Source organism: Physcomitrium patens, chromosome 13 (assembly GCF_059467195.1).
Source record: "Physcomitrium patens ecotype Gransden chromosome 13, ASM5946719v1, whole genome shotgun sequence".
Classification (NCBI taxonomy): Eukaryota; Viridiplantae; Streptophyta; class Bryopsida; order Funariales; family Funariaceae; genus Physcomitrium; species Physcomitrium patens.
Window position 1 is genome coordinate 12,070,094 of NC_143422.1, and position 6,000 is coordinate 12,076,093.

Genomic DNA, 6,000 nt, shown 5'->3' on the forward strand with positions numbered 1-6,000 from the left:
ATGTAGAATTGAGATTTTTTCTTATAATAAGCATCTAATTTGATCTTTTTTTGTTCTTGAGCTTCTTTTAATTTTTCTTTTATTATTGTATGTAACTTAAATAAGTAATTTTTTAAATCTTTTGCCACAAGATTATTAACTTTTGAAAAATCAAGCATGAAGTTATGGATGATAATCATAATTTGTAAAGAAATATATTTTTTTTATAGAAGAATTTATTGTATTATTATAAGAAAACTTTACCAATGGCAAAAGAATTGTTTAATCATTTTATTGATAGTTGATGGTATATCTTAAATATTGTTCTAAAACTTGGTTTACATGCTCTGTCTATCTATTAGTTTGAAAATGAAAGGCCAAAGATAGCTATATGTCTACCTTTAAAATATTAAAAAGAATTTTTTAAAATCTTGATACTGATTCAATCTCTCTATCTAATATAATATTTTTGGGCAATCTATGATAACAATAGATATTGTCAAAAAAAAGCTTAGCTTTTTCTTTACTTATAATAGATTTTATATATGATACAAAATATGCCATCTTAATGAAATGATCTATTATAAAAAATATAAAATCATACAAACCTAAGATTTGAAGATCCATAATAAAATTCATAGAAAAAGAAGACCATGGTTGTTTTGGAATAAGTAATGGTTGAAGAAGTCTATGAAAACAATGACAAAGAATTTTTAATGTTGAAAAAATATCACATGATTGTACAAAGTTTTTGACTATCTTCTATATTTGATGCTATAAAAAATCCAAATGATTAGAAGAGGATAATCTAAAATTTCTAATATGCTTATATCTTATTAATATAAAAGAATAATCTAGTTTTAATCAAAAAAAGCTAAAGCTTTGATATTGTAAGTGTACTCTTGTCAATCTATCAAGGATAAGAACTTGATGAAAATAAATAAACATGTGAGATATTCTCAAAGAAATATGATAAAATCAAAATAAAGAAATATGTATATTAAAAGAAAACTGGAATGACTATTATCAAAAAATAAAAAAACTAGAGACTCTTAAAACTAAAATAGAAGTAAGAAAAGAATTGATAATAGTGAAAAAGATTTCAATCTTGCACCTATATATACTATCTATCTAAAAGCTACATGGTGACATTCTATAAGATCTCTAAAAGGTGTTGACTTTGTACGACACATATTTTAATTTGTAAGGCAATTTTTATATGGATACCATATAATTAGCTTATTGTATTAGCTACCAATATGTGTGGCATGTAGTTAACTTATTAACCAAGTTTTTAATCTATCAATCAATTATAAATACATGTAAAGTCAAAATAGCCTCTATAAAGTTTGTAAGAAGCTTTTCTAAAAACTATTATGAAATTAATCTACTTTTACTTATTTCTATTTAATTATATAAATAAATATTAGATTAAATTTATATGTTCATGATATTATCTCTTTTTCTACGAACAAATTTCATGAGAAGAAGTTGTCATCTTTTATAGATCTGACAATTCTTCAACTTGATTTTAAATGATGTTATTGATAAAAGCTTCAACCTTCTTTACTGCATATGTAAGATTTTTTATTGGCATCTATGTATATTTTTTATTATTATATTTTTATCAATGAATAAGATATTCTAACTTATTTTAATGGTGGCTTGAATCTAAGACTAAATTTACCTCAAACTCTTGATTATTAACTACTTATATAAAAATAGGTGGCGTTTGTCTTCTTTTTAAAATATTTATTGTTTTATATGGCTCAAGAAGAGTTACATGGAATATGGTGTTGTTTTGTAATTTATTCATAGTGTAAAAATAATTTTTTATTATATTGATGTTATTTGATAATGACCTTAGAAAATAATGAGTTATTTTCTATAGAATTTCATGGTTTATAAAAATCTTAAATAACTTGTATAAGTTTTATAAGTAAAAGTAGAAGTATTAGGATTATTTAATATGAAAGATATAGAAAGACATGGATATTGATATTATAGTATTTTGGCCTTAGGCCATCTATGTGGATAGATAAGGCAAGGATAAGAGGATCTGCACTCTCATTAGCTATAGGTCATGACCAATGAGCTTCAAGAGACTGTCCGAGAGAAAACCGAAGGAGAGGCCACTTCTTCAGGAATATTCGAGGTTTTAGAGGGGAGATTCAGAAAGCTTGTGTTTTGGGCTATAATTTTCGTATATAAAGTTTGTTATTTGAGTTTTGTATGAAGAAGTTAAGGTTGTTTGAAGTTAGGGTGTGAATTTTTTACCGATTGTGACTCTTTTAAGCATACAAAAAGTTACAAAAGGTTTATTGGAAAACGAAAGGTGTCGATGGAAAGCTGGTTTAAAGGAATACAATTTTCGTATAAGGATTATTAACTTGGAGTCGGTAATGAGAGAGTTATGGCTATTTATAGTCTAGATGTGAAATTTGTACCTACAATCACTCTTTCAAGCATAAAAAGAGTTGTAGAAAGGCATTTAATAATTGGAAGGTGGAGTTGAAAAGCTGACTTGAAGGGCTTCAATTATTGTATAAGATTTGATAAAATCAGATCTAAAATGAGGAAGAAATGGCTAGTCGAAGTTAGAGCTTTCAAATTAAGATAGTGTTAGGGACATAGTCCTTAGACCTTTCTAGAGACAAGTTTCTAGAACCTTCTAGAAAGAAGTCTCTAAAAACTTCCAGAAGATTCCTTGAATATTCTCTTAGAATATTCTTCAAAGATTCCCTAAAGATTCTTTGAAGATTTCCTAAAAATTCCCTTAGAAGGCTTTAGAAGATTCTTAGAATATTCTAGTAGATTCTAGGAAGTTACTTGAGAAGCTTCCTAGCTCTTGGGTAGTTGCTCAAGAAGCTTCACAGTTCTTGGGAAGCTTCTTGATGCGCTTCCTTAGAACCATAGGCCAGTAGTATATATAGGAGTCGAGGCTGAAGAGTTCTTCAGTCTCGACAACACATCTCTTGGAGTTCTAGCTCACCTCTCTGGTGTTGTTCTTGTACTCATCTGTTTAATCTAGTTCTGCCACTTCTTCTTGAACTTCTTATTAGATTTCAAGTCTGTATTTTGTGTCCGTGACAATTTGTCGAGACTACACTAACTTGAGATATCAGAGCTAGTTCTTTCTTAGTAGAGTGTGGATTACCCCTCTACTTGAAGGTATACTAGCATTTTTTAGAGGTTGCGGATTACCCTCCTCTAAACTGATATTTTCTCAATCACAATATCAGAGCTTAGTTCTTTGAGGCAGAGAGTGGACTACCCCTTTCCTTGGAGATACTTGAGCGTTCTAAGGGTTGCGGATTACCCTCTCTTGGATTGATATTAATTCCTTCTTTTTGTTTAGCATAGCTAGTAGAAAAGACTGTTAACATCGATTTCAGAGCTTTGTCTTCTTGATAGAGTGCGGATTACCCCTCTTCTCGAAATCATTGAGGCATTTTTAGAGGTTACGGATTATCCTCCTCTAAAACTGAAATCGTTTAGTGTTTTTTTTTTTTTCTTTTCTCCGAGTAGGTTTTAGTGACAGGTAGTGCTACAATTTTCTCCAAGAGACTTAGCAATTCCTTCTTCTCTCAAAATTTTAATCCATCTATTCTCTAAATATGGAAGTAGACCAGGTCATAGACAGTGCATCTCCACAAGTAGACAATAGAGTGGCAACTCTTTCAGATCTTCAAGCTCTTATGAATAGTGTACGAAAGGAGATTGCATTTCTTCGCAATCTAAGTAAAGAACCTCAAATTGATCTAGTGACCGAAGAAGCTAGACGCAAAATTCATAGCCTACAACAAGAGATTATTCGACTGAGAGAAGCAAGACATGTATCACATACGACCCTTACAGATATTTCAAGGATTAGTACGAAAGAACCAAAAGCAAGTATGCCAGACAAGTTTGACAGAACAAGAGCCAACTTTCGAGGTTTTGTGCAACAAGTACGGCTTTACTTACGCCTATACCCTTTTCGTTATCCGAATGGATTTACCCAGGTTGCTTTCATAGGTACTCTTCTATCAGGAAATGCTCGCTCTTGGCTTGTTCCACTATTGGAGAAGGATTCTCCAATATTGTACGACCTAGAGGCTTTCATAGAGAGACTTACTGCTGCATTTGGAGATAGCGATCGAGAAAGAGTGGCTGAAAGAAAGATACAAAATCTGCGACAAGGATCACGTTCTGCTGCAATCTATGCTGCAGAATTTCAACAGCTTACATGTGATCTTGATTGGAATGATAAGGCGTTCATGACACGATTTCGATATGGACTGAGAGATGATGTCAAGAACTTATTGATCACCATGCCTAAGGCGGATACTTTAGAAGAACTTATATCTCAGGCAATTATTTGTGACAACCGCCTCTTTGAATTACGACAAGAAAGACGATCAGGCTGGAGAAATGATGGAGTATTTGCTACATTTTCAAAAGGTCCAGAGAATCACTCCACAAATCCTGAACCCATGCAAATTGATGCGGTACGTTTCAAACCCCTCACAGCTGAGGAAAGGAAGCGACGGTTTGAACAAAACTTGTGTTTATATTGCGGAGAAGTGGGCCATAAAGCTGTAGATTGTCGGAAGAAATAGAAGCCTCAAACAACAAGACTCAGGAGTACAAGCATGCAGGAAAACAAGGACGCCCAGCCACAATAGGGACCGTGCGGCTGGACATCTCAACATCCAAAATTAATCAAGGTCCCTTTCTCTCAGTTCAACCTTCAGATTGTTTTATGGTACCTTTACATCTGGGTATTCAAGAACTACAAGTCGATGCTTTATTAGACTCGGGTGCATCCGCTTGCTTTATAGATGAAGAGTTTGCCAAGCTTCACAATATTTCTCTTGTAAAGAAACTTAAGCCTGTCCATGTAGAAGTCATAGACGGACGACCATTGTCTTTGGGCAATGTTATCCATGAAACTAAACCATTGAAGGTACGTCTTGAAAACCATGAGAGCAATATTGTGTTTAATGTTATCAAGACTCCTTCATGTCCTATCATTTTGGGACTATCTTGGCTTGATAGATATAATCCATTGATAGATTGGAAGTTGCGGAAAGTGACATTTCCAACAAACTCCTTGAAGGTGGAATCTGCCAAGACAATGTCTAGAAACAAATCCTTGTTTATAGGTGCAAGGGCTTTCATGAAGGAAGCCAAGCAAAATACACCTCTTGTCATCTTCGCAACTCCGACTCGAGAAGATGCAACTCCGACTTTGGTTATTCCAAAGCAGTATGAAGAATTCAAAGATGTCTTTGAAAAGAAGAATGCTGATATACTGCCAGAGCATCGACCCTATGACTGTGCCATTGAATTGCAAGAAGGAGCACAACCACCTTTTGGACCAATCTACAATTTGTCGCAGACGGAGTTGACTGAGTTGCGGAAGTACATTGACGAGAATCTAGCCAAGAACTTCATCCGTCATTCGAAGTCGCCAGCTGGGGCACCAATCTTATTTGTGAAGAAGAAGGATGGCTCACTACGGATGTGCGTGGACTATCGAGATCTCAACAAGGTGACAAAAAAGAATCGCTATCCACTGCCTTTGATCTCTGGTCTTCTAGAACAACTTGGGCATGCAAGGATCTTTACAAAGATTGACCTAAGGGGAGCTTACAACCTTGTGCAAATCAAGGAAAGAGATGAATGGAAGACAGCTTTCTGAACAAGGTATGGCCATTTTGAATACAATGTCATGCCATTTGGTCTTACTAATGCTCCAGTGGTCTTTCAACACATGATGAATGACATCTTTCAAGAGCATCTAGATGATTTTGTTGTCATCTATCTAGATGATATTTTGATATTTTCTAAGAACGAGGAAGAACATGAGAAGCACGTTCGTCTGGTACTCAAAAAACTACGGGAGCGAGGACTCTATGCCAAATTGGAGAAGTGCTTATTTCACCAAACTGAGATGGAGTTTTTGGGATTCATCGCGACTACGGAAGGCTTGAAGATGGATCCAAAGAAGGTGGAAGCAATCATGTCTTGGGAAGT